The sequence below is a fragment of the Prionailurus viverrinus genome, chromosome F2 (assembly GCF_022837055.1).
Source record: "Prionailurus viverrinus isolate Anna chromosome F2, UM_Priviv_1.0, whole genome shotgun sequence".
Classification (NCBI taxonomy): Eukaryota; Metazoa; Chordata; class Mammalia; order Carnivora; family Felidae; genus Prionailurus; species Prionailurus viverrinus.
In genome coordinates, this window is record NC_062578.1 from 47,180,371 (window position 1) to 47,192,435 (window position 12,065).

The window sequence follows — 12,065 nt, forward strand, 5'->3', positions numbered from 1 at the left end:
ATAGACCTCTATCTGCCAAATGAATGGAAAGGATTCCAAGTCTTTAGAGGGACCATGAAATGAAAGGAGCCTGGAAAAAGCCTTTCCCTGGCTTTCCCTGAAAGCCTTTCCCTGACCATTTTAGACTTTATTAAGGGATAACTTCTAATTTTTAAGCCAATGAGATTTAGGATTTATCTCCTAACAGCTAGCACTTGTGATACTGTAGATGGCATTGGCAAGTCCAAAGCATGAAAACATTTAAGAAAAAAAGGGGGAGGGGGTTGGTTTGGGAAGAGAAACAAATGAAATTAGGGAGTAAGAAAAAGGAACCTGATCTTGTGATAAAAGGCAGTTTTAAATATTCTCAACTACTCTATTGACTTCTAGAATGACCTTAGAAAAGCAGAGTTTCCTTTCTTAATGCTAAATCAAACTGATAGTCTCACTACTTTATTTTCTTAATTTGCCAATTAACAAAAAATAAAAGCTACCATATGATCCAGTAATTGCAATACTGGGTATTTACCCAAAGTACACAAAAACAGTAATTTGAGGGGCATCTGGGTGGCTCAGTCAGCTAAGCGTCTTTTCTCTTGATTTCAGCTCAAGTCATGATCTCATTCATGGTTGTGAGACGGAGCCCTGCATAGGGTTCCACACTGGGCACGGACCCTGCTTAAGATTCTCTCTCCCTCTGCCCCTCCCCATATCGTGAGTACACTCTCCCTCTCAAAAAAAAAACCAAAACTCCCCACTAATTTGAAAGGATATATGCCTCCCTATGTTTATTGCAGCATTATTTACAATAGCCAAGATATGGAAGCAACCCAAGAATCCACTGATAGATGAGGGAGAAAGAAGTGGGATATAAAAAAGAACAAAACCTTCCCATTGAGAGCAACATGGACAGATCTAAAGAGTGTAATGCTAAGCAAAATAAGTCAGTCAGAGAAAGACAAATACCATATGATTTCATTCCTATGTGGAATTTAAGAAACAAAAAGAAAAAGTGAGAAACCAAAAAACAGACTCTTCACTACAGAGAACAAACAGATGGTTCCCAGAGGAGAGGTGGGGGTGGGGTGGGGTGAAGAGTACACTTATTTTTTTTAATTTATTCTTTTTAAGTAATCTCTATGCCCAGCATGGGGATCAAACTCATGACCCCAAGGTTAAGAGTCGCATGTCCTACTGACTGAGCCAGGTGCCCCAAGAGCACACTTATCTTGATGAGCACTGAGTAATGTATAGAATTGTTGAATCACTATATTCTACTCTTAAAACTAGCATAGCACTGTATGTTAATTATCCTGGCATGAAAATAAAATTTTAAATAAATACACTATTTACTTGATGCCGTCCTCATTCCTCTGCCTCTTTAGCTTTTTTTCTTTTTTAGTTATATTTTTTTCAGCTTATACCTTTTAACTCTAGCCCCACATCTTAGACTCTAGGCCTATGCTCTATGATACTTTGGTCATAGATGGGGTTTTTTGCACATCGATTTAAAAAATAAAACTGTAAACGAAACCAAGCCAACTTTGAGCTTTCATACATCAATAAGCACTTAATGAGGACCCACAGGTTGGGGTTATGTTGCTCGTTGGGAATATAAATGTGTAGATCATGGTCCCTTCCCGAAAGAGCTCACAGTCACATTCATCCTATAAATTACTGATGTGATTATCAGCAAAGTCAATTTTGCTTTCTTGCTTCCCATGACATTTTTAGTTCTTCAGTGAAATTTTTAGTTTCCTTACATTCTTAACTGTTGGATAGACATCATATGTCTTTGCATTCTCTTAAGGACAGAGACATTTCTAGAGCATTCTTTTCCTGTGGTTAAGTCATTTCCAGATATATGCTCTTCCTTGGAATCTTTAGATTGTGTTATATTTCCTTGTACTGTAGAAATTTTGGTCCCTTTTACGTTGTGATGATTTTTTTCCTATTACATGTCAGCGAGGGAAGTTCCTTCCAGTCTGAGTTGGCCAACTGATGGATGAAATTTCCTCTGCTTCTCCTTACCATCCTCTTGAAAACTCTTAGGTCTAAAGTTGTAGGAGCGTGCAAGTACATGCTCCCTTGGCCAAATTCTGGACTCCAGTAGACATTTACATTTATCACGTGTTGAGCAACCGCCATGACAAGATCTTGTCCTGTCCCTGCTGTCTAGTTGTCTGCAACGAGGAGAATTTATGTTGTCAAGAATCAGAGGCTGTGTGTGTGTGTGTGTGTGTGTGTGTTTTAAACAGCTGTGATAAATGTAAAAACTACAAGTGTGATTACTGTGGGCTGTCAGTGTTCTTCCACATGCTGCTTTATTTGCACTTCCTTATTCCTGGGGTCTGTCCATCACATTTTGTAACCAGCCACTCCTGCCTCCCTAGCTCTCTGTACTTTTGTTGTACCTTCTTTGGGGATTTGTAGATTTTGACTGAATAACAGTTTGAAGGCTTAACTTCTTCCTACCAACTTTGCCCTTTTTTCTCAGAGGATAAATTATCCATGATACAATTTCTAGATTCAACCTCCTCTGCCCTGTATAGTCAGTGGAAATTCCTCTTGAAAATATTTGGTTGACTCTTATTTTTCAAAAAGTCTTACATGATATTTTAATGCAAAGATGGGAAAGATTGTACCAAGAAACTCGACACCATTTTAACATCTTAACCCTGAGTCCAGAGTCCAGTCACTTATACACTATATATATATATATATATATATATAATTTTTTAAAAAAGAGACAACAGGCTCCAAATGGAGTCACTTGTGCTTAGCCCACATTACTAAACCAAGACTTAATACCTAATGTAATTGTATTTTCAGCTTCTCCTGGGGATGTAATCTTAACTAGTCAGTCTGGAATTTCCCGGTCAGCACTACTAAGGTAATTCACCTGATAGACCCCTGCCATCCCCAAAAGGAAGGTGACCTTGCCCCAAACAATCCACTCTTTGCTTCTACCCCCTTTTGTTTTGTCCCACCTCCGTCTGCCTATAAAAGTCTTTCATTTTGTAGAGTTCTTTGGAGCTTTCTATATGCTAGATAGGACTCGACCTGATTTATGAATTGTTGAATAAAGATAATGGGATTTTTAAAATTTAATCAGTTAAATTGTCTTTTAACATACATATAGTTTTTTAACATATATTTAGTAGAATTTATTTTTCACAGCACAATTGAGAAGGTACAGAGATTTCCTATATATCCTTGCCCCAATTCATGCATAGCCTCCCCTATTTTCAACATCTCCCACCAGAATGGTATACCTGTTAAAATTCATAAAATTAATTTGTGAAAAGTGAATGGTATATTTTGTCAAAATACATTCACAAATCATTATCACCCGAAGCCCACAGTTTACATTAGAGTTCACTCCTGGTGTTATACATTCTGTGAGTTTGGACAAATTTATAATGACATGTATCCACTATTACAGTATCATACAAATCATATATTATATCATATATATCATATTGTAACATACAAAAATCCTCTGCTCCACTTATTCATCTCTCTTTTTTAATCTATGGCAACCACTGATGTTTAAATTTTTTTTTTCAACGTTTTTTATTTATTTTTTGGGACCGAGAGAGACAGAGCATGAACGGGGGAGGGGCAGAGAGAGAGGGAAACACAGAATCGGAAACAGGCTCCAGGCTCTGAGCCATCAGCCCAAAGCCTGACACGGGGCTCGAACTCACGAACCGCGAGATCGTGACCTGGCTGAAGTCGGATGCTTAACCGACTGCGCCACCCAGGCGCCCCGTCCACTGATGTTTATATTGTCTCCATAGTTTTGTCTTTTCCAGAATGTCCCAGAGTTGCAATCATAGAGTATATAGCCTTTTCACACTGGCTTCTTTCACTTAGTAAATATGCATGTAAGTTTCCTCCATGTCTTTTCATGGCTTTCCTTCACAGCATTTTCTTCCTTTTTAGTGCTGAATAATATTCCATAGTCTGGATGTACCACAATTTACCTACTTGTTTCCAGGTTTCAGCAATTATAAATAAAGCTCATCTACTTTGAGGAAATACCACGGAAAGCCATTGCTGGATCATATACTAAGAGTATGTTTAGTTTTGTAAGAAACTGACAACCTGTCTTCCACAGAGACTGTGCTATTTTGCCTTCCCACCATCAATGAATCAGAGTTCCTATGGCTCTACATCCTTATTTGCATTTGGTGTTGTCACTGTTCTGGATTTTGGCCATTCTAATAGGTATGTAGGGGCATTGATGTTTGAATTTGCATTTCCTTGAGGACATACGATGTGGAACATCTTAGCATATACTTATTTGCCATCTGTCTATCTTCTTTGGTGAGGTGTCTGTTAAAGTCTTTGGTCCACTTTTTAATCTTGGTTGTTTGTTTTCTCATTGTTGAGTTTTAGGAGTTCTTTGTGTATTTCGGGATCACAGTCCTTTATCAGATATGTCTTTTGCAAATATTTTATATGTGGTTTGTCTTCTCATTCTCTTGATCTGCTAAGTTTTTTAATGTATCACATTTTTACACTTTGTAAAAGCACAGGTAAAGATTTTAATTTGGTGTTAAATATTAGAATAGCTTTTGGAAGTCACCACTGAGATTAGAGGTGCAGAAATGAAGACACTGGTGTATAATACATACCAGGAATTTTGTCTGAATTCAAGAGTCATTTCATATGAGAGGTACACTTTGCACAAAGAAAAATGAGAAAAAAATACAGGTACTACCACGTCTGCTCACAAGTGGAGCTTGTCGCCAGGTGACAATGGCTCGAGGAAGGTAAAGACAGCTGGGAAACACAGTTTCAAAAGTGCCTAATTTGCAATTCAGAAGTGATCAGTAGCAATCATGGAGTGAAAGGTCAGAAAAAGAATTTGTTCCTTCCTGGCACGCATTTCAGTCCTGGAGTACCCAAGAACAAGCAAAGGGAACATTTGGAATTCATTACGGATTTAAAATATAATAAGAATGCATACATATCAGAAGACACTTAAAAAAAAATTCCCCCTCTAGTAAAACAGGCATCTGGAAAAGGAATCAAGGGCAATGTGGATTTCTGGCAGTTTTCCCAGGACCTGATGTAAAATTTTTCCTGGACCTGGGAGTAGAATTTCTGTTTTCTAGTTCTCCCGGTCTTCCTCTGGGGCAATTGCTCTCAACTTGAAATTATTTTTAGGAGGAATTCACACACTTTCTTGACCATAAAATCCTCAGGAATCCTTGAACTATTCTTTCAATGTTTCAGCAACTTGATAGGAAATTTGAACCAAACCCACTCCATGGGACAAAAGATGGTTACTCTGGGTAAGTCAGATGTGTGTTTTTGACGCGACTAACTCTCATACAGTTAATGCCTCACTTATTTGTTAAACATTGATTTTTTTTTTCAATCAGGCTAATATATAGTTAGCAGGCTTCAGGCTTGAACTATTAAAAAAATGAATAAGTAACAGCTAGAGGAACATTTGAATCGGTATGTGACCAGCGGAAAGAAAGGACACATGCGTAGAACTATTTCTCTAAACCACCATTTGTTAAAAGATCTATCTAAGCAGTTTATAAGATGAGGTCACCTTCCTTTTGTAACTTTCCTATCACAGCAGCTCAGCTAGCAATAGCTTATGCACTCGAGCAGCGAGCAGCATAAATAAGTTAAAATATATCAGCTAGGCAGCATCTGTAGATGCGAGAAGGTAGGGATTAAAAACAGTACGAAGGTCACTCTCTAGAAAGAACAATTAACCCTGAGCTGCTGACAAAAAAAAAAAAAGGCTTGATTGTTTTATTAGAGTAAGTTGAGAGTCAGAGGTCAGGAAGAAGTGGGTGTTGTACTTGACCAAGAATAAAGGGAATGTTTAAATGCGGGGAAAGCTCCTAATGTCTTCCGCATAGACCGAAAGGAGAGCATGTTCTATGATGAAGCTTTGGTTATGATATCCTACTGCTCTCCTTTCCTGAAACATCTCAAAGGCCTTTCTAGAAGGGCAAGTAAATATGATCAGGACCAGGGGATTCTGGAATGTCAGTGAAACATGCAACATGACCATGGACAGGCTTTCATCATCTTTAGGAAAACAACACCACCGATGGATCTGGGTTCTGGAAAGACCACATTTATTCTTTCATTCATTCTTGAACAGATGTTTGTTGAATAGCTATTTAGATACCAGAAGTTAACTGGTACTGAGAGTGGAAAGATGGAAATGAAAAAGATACTTCTGGACCACAGTGGAATCCCATTTTAGTGGGAAAGGCAAATATATTCCATTAGCCATGTCCTTATAAGTAATTGGTAAAGATTGGTTGCATGGAAGAAAGATGAATAAATGGGCTTTTATAAGAATGGAATAGCATTTTGGAGATTACTAATACTACTATTTATGAATAATAACATGAATAAGTGAAATTCACTGATGAACACATTCTCAGTATTTATTTAAATACAGAAATACCAGGAAGTATTTCTCTATTCATTAAAGCTGAGTAAGTTTTCTTTATGGTCATTTCTCTGCAAAGGACCCTGATAGAGATTTGGTTAGTGATGAAATGAGATAAGGGGTAAAATGAGAAGAGAGATGAGACTTGGGTAATCCACTTGTGTATAAATACTGAAAATAAATGGGACATTATCATTTTTGAAATATTTACTTGACTCAGGGTACAGATTCAAGACATAAATTTAGAAAGGGCTACTACAATTCAAATATCATCTTCCAGTCTATTTCTGAAAAAAATATAGGATATTTTTCAAATAAAGGATCATATACAAATGATATACAAATGTCAAATATATTTTGATACATTGATAAATATATACAAATATAGAAAAAGAAACCCATATACAAATAAAGGATCATATACAACAACACAACCTATTATTTTCTGAAAGCCAAAATTTAACCCCTTGTGTCTTAGATCATTTCTATAGAATAAAAATAAAGAAGGTATACTTAAAACTACATACCAATAATAAGAGTTTTTTTTTTAAGTCATCTCAATGCTCAACATGGGGCTCAAACTCACAACCCCAAGACCAAGAGTTGCATGTTTCACCAACTGAGCCAGCCAGGTGCCCCAATAATATTAGTTGCTACTAATAATGAAGCATTCTAGGGGTGCCTGGGTGGCTCAGTCGGTTAAGCGTCCGACTTCAGCTCAGGTCACGATCTCGCGGTCCGCGAGTTCGAGCCCCGCGTCAGGCTTTGGGCTGATGGCTCAGAGCCCGGAGCCTGCTTCCGATTCTGTGTCTCCCTCTCTCTCTGCCCCTCCCCCGTTCATGCTGTGTCTCTCTCTGTCTCAAAAATAAATAAACGTTAAAAAAAATTTTTTTTTTTTAAATAATGAAGCATTCTTTTTACCTTAACAGCGTGTCTTTCTCTTAATAATTTAGCACCTAGCACGGTTTCTTAAAAAAAATAATTTCTATGTTTATTGAGTGAATGATAATCAATGAGTTCTGGGTGTTTTGGTTTTCTTTTTATTTTTAGAGAGTGAGAGAGCATGAGAAGAGGAGAGGAGTAGAGGGAGAGAGAGAGAGAGAGAGAGAGAGAGAGAATCCTAAGCAGGCTCCACACTCAGAGCCTGACACAGGGCTTGATCCCACAACCCTGGGATCATGACCTGAGCCGCAATCAAGAGTCAGATGCTCGACTAACTGAGACACCCAGCCACCCTGCAGATTTTTATAGACAAATTATATTTCTTTTTTTTTTTTTAATGTTTTATTTATTCTTGAGAGAGAGAGAGAGACAGAGCATGAGTGGGGGAGGAGCAGAGCAAGAGAGGAAGCAGGCTCCAGAATCCGAAGCAGGCTCCAGGCTCTGAGCCGTCAGCACAGAGCCTGATGCGGGGCTCGAACTCACAGACCGCGAGATCATGACCTGAGCTGAAGTCAGACGCTCAACCGACTGAGCCACCCAGGCACCCCGACAAATTATATTTCTTGTTCAGACCTCTCAAGAAGAAAGAGGCTTGAGAACTTTTGAAGGAAAAAATGTAAATGTGGCCTGTGGAAGAGTTTGCAAGTTTTGTCCGATATACCTTCCTCCTTTTTCCTTAGCAATATCAGTACAATTTCTGATATACAGCTGGGCACCACGCTACCGGGAATACAACCCACATTTCTCACGGCCCATCCAGCAAGGTGGGCCCTGTAAATTAAGTGATGGCCAAGAGGTGGAAGGAGAGGTTTCAAGTTTGACTCTTGGCAAGGGTCCATAAGGGAAAAGGATGCCCACTGCTTTGTCCCTTCCCTTTCTTGCTGGCCAGAATGTGGATAGAAAGGGCTCTAGCAGCCACCCTGGGCCAGGTGGAACAGCAAAGCTCAAGTGGCCCAGGGCTCTCACAACACCTGGGAACTGTGGTACTAGCCGGAAACCACAAGCTGGTGTTGTTGTTGATAAGTAAAAGCTTACGTAATTAAGTCCTTGCTAATTGGGGTTTATGTCATATACATCAAACCTAATTCTAATCAATAGTTGTATCAAGAGCCCTAACATGGTTACCGGTTCTATGTACTTGTCATGGATTCTGTGACTCAAGGTGGAGGCTCAATTTGCTTTGGCTATAGATGTCCAATTTATCTAGAACCATTTTTTGGAAAGGTTCTTCCATTGAATTTCTTTTGCACATTCGCCAAAAATCAGTTCGTCATGTTAGCGTGGGTCTATTTTTATTCTTTTTATGTGCATTTTTAAAGTTTATTTATTTATTTTGATAGAGAGAGAGACCGCAAGCAGGGGAGGGTCAGATAGACAGGGGGACAGAAGATCCAAAGTGGGCTCTGTGCTGACTGCAGAGAGCCCTTCACAGAGCTCAAACCCACGAACCACAAGATCATGACCTGAGCCAAAGTCAGACACTTAACCAACTGAGCCACCCAGGTGCCCCTGTTTGTTCTTTTTGTTACTGAATAGTATTCCATATATGGACATACTAATGTCTTTATCCATTCACTGAATGTTGGATATTTGTTTTTTTATTTTTGTTTTTGTTTTTGCTTTTGGCTATTATGAATAAAGCCGCTGGGAACACATACCAGTTTTTTACATGGACATTTGCTTTTGTTTCTCTTGGATAAATATCTAGGAGTAGGAGTGAGGGATTGTATGGTAAGTATATGTTTAACTTTATAAGAAATTGCCAAACTGTTTTCCAAAGTGGCTACACTATTTTACATCCGCACAAGCAATGTGTGAGAGTTCCAATTGTTCTATATCCTTGTCAACACTTAGTATTGTCAGTCTCTTTGATTATAGCCACTCTAGTGGGTATGTAGTGCTATCTCATTGTGGTTTTAAAATCCATTTCCCTGGTATGCCTGGGTGGCTCAGTTGGTTAAGCATCCCACCCTTGGTTTGGGCTCAGGTCATGATCTTGTGGTTTTGTGAGTCTGATAGCACAGAGCCTGCTTGGAATGCTCTCTCTCTCTCTCTCTCTCTGCTCCTCCCCAGCTCAAGCAGTCTCTGTCTCAAAAATAAATAAACTTTAAAATGCATTTCCCTAATGACAAATGATGTTGGATATTGTTTCGTGTGCTTACTCACCATTTGTGCATCTTATCTTTTTCTCATTTTTAATTTTACTTTTGGTCTTACTAATTATGTGTCTAAACAACACCAAATAAGTATTTTGAGGGAGCTTACTGTCAAAGGGATCTCGAAGTAGTTCTTCCCAGGCTCAAAGGATCTTAGAGCTTTAAGAAAACAAAAGTTGCTCCTCATTTAAAAGGAGAGAGAGAGAGAGAACTTTGTAATTTATCTGGTGTGTGTATATATTTGGATTTCCATGTACATACTTAGTTGTTTAAAGACCGATATGTAACTAATTAACTGAAAAAACAGTGCTTACTGTTCATTCTCTGGTGACTTAAAGTGAACGTGATATTTTGGTGGTCATAGTGCTAACTGCATGTTGAAGGATTTAACTTCTTCAAGTCAGGGTTTTAGCATTTTAGTGAATAACTCTTCTAGGTAATTTTTCTGACTCCTCCCAAAGGTAATCATTCCTTCTTCTAACTTTGAAAAGCCTCTCTGTGCTGCAAAAGATGCATCTCGGGACACGCCTTTTTCAGAAATAAGTGCCACAAATCCAGAAGGTAATGGCACTAGAGAGGGATGGAAGGCAGTGGAATATTCTGTCTTGATTTTCATTTCTTCCTTTTTTTTTTTTTAATGTTTAGTTATTTATTTTGACAGAGAAAGAGAGAGCAAGTTGGGGAGGGACAGAGAGGGAGAGAGAGAGAATCTCAAGCAGGCTCCACACTGATGCAGAGCCTGATGCACGGTTCAAACTCACGAACCATGAGATCATGACCTGAGCTGAAAACAAGAGTCAGACACTTGACTGAGCCACCCAGGCGCCCCTTGCTTTTCATTTCTATCCAGTAGTTTAAAGACCGGGGGTAGATTTGAGACCAGGGTCCACCAGGCACTGTAAGACCTATGATGCCAACCCAGGAGTACAAGTTAATCACGCTGTCAAAGGTGTTAACCTACTAACACAGAGGGCAATTTCTCATTCCTCTACTTTCATTCCCTTTTAAAGCATATTTTACCAAAATAGAAGAGAGTTCGGTAAGCATCAGTTCTTTGGCAGTGAAATGTGCTGCCTCAGAGAGGGAAGCTCCCCATCGTTGGAAATATTCCGCCATATGGTGCGTGACATCTGACAGGAGTGATGTGGAAGTCAGCAATCAGTTGCATTGTTTAGTATCTTAATTTTATTTACTAATTAATTTGATCGAATTGCAATGCCCAGAGGCAGTTGGCCTAGTAAAGAGATTGGGTTAGAGAGTCTGGCCTTCCCATCCTCAGCTTCAAAATGGCGATAATAGTACGAGGTAGAACATGAGAATTAGTGTTTTGTGAATAAAATGTCTGCCAATATGCTTGGCTCATAGTAGAGGGTCAATAAATAAGAATTCTTATTCTCATATTTCAGTCTTCCTTGTCTGTAGCTTAAGTTAACCACTTAAACATTAGAAGTGATCATTGTGATAGGTTTTTATTTCTATTTTTACTTTAAAGTTTATTTATTTTGAGAGAGAGAGAGAGAGAGCATGCGAGCAGGGAAGGGGCAGGGAGAGAGGGAGAGAGCATCCCAAGCAGTCTCCACAACTTGCAGAACCCAATGCGGGGCTCGAACTCACAAGCTCTGAGATCGTGACCTGAGCAGAAACCAAGAACTGAAAACTCAACTGGCTGAGCCACCCGTGCACCCCAGTGATAGGTTTTTATTTCAAGGTTACATTTTGTTATGGGTCGTTTTCAATAACTGGCCCCTTATCACATGTCAAGCTGTGTGCTAAGTGCTTTACATATGAATTCTCACAAAACTAATAGGAAGTAGGTTTCTTTATCCTTACTTTTCAGAAAGGAGAGACACATAAAAGTGAAGTAACTTGCTCCAAATTCTTCAGTTAGTAAGAGGCAGAGATGGAATCCAAAGTCAAATCCTGACATTGGTATTTTAACTGCTACTGTCCCCTGCCTGCCTTCTTTATTTTACTTGCATTCTAAGCTTGAACTAATCCAAAACTCGCCTGGCCTTAAACTTGCCCTCCGCTATGTTTGCAGGTATCATTGCAGATATCATTTTATAAACGTATTGGAACCTACCATGTATAAACTTGAACAATATGTGATCTCTTTAGCATACCCACGTTTTCTACCCTATAGGCCGAAGACCTAGAAACTGGTTTCTTCCAACTGGTATTCCATTCAACAAATATAGATATAAAAAAATATCAAAAAATTCCCCCAAGGATCAGTGCGACAATGAACATTGGCATTTGCTAATGTTGATTTTTATTTTTATTTTTTTTTAATTTTTTTTTTTTTTTTTTTTTTACGTTTATTTATTTTTGGGACAGAGAGAGACAGAGCATGAACGGGGGAGGGGCAGAGAGAGAGGGAGACACAGAATCGGAAACAGGCTCCAGGCTCCGAGCCATCAGCCCAGAGCCCGACGCGGGGCTCGAACTCACAGACCGCGAGATCGTGACCTGGCTGAAGTCGGTCGCTCAACCGACTGCGCCACCCAGGCGTCCCGCTAATGTTGATTTTTAATTAATATATTGAAAAG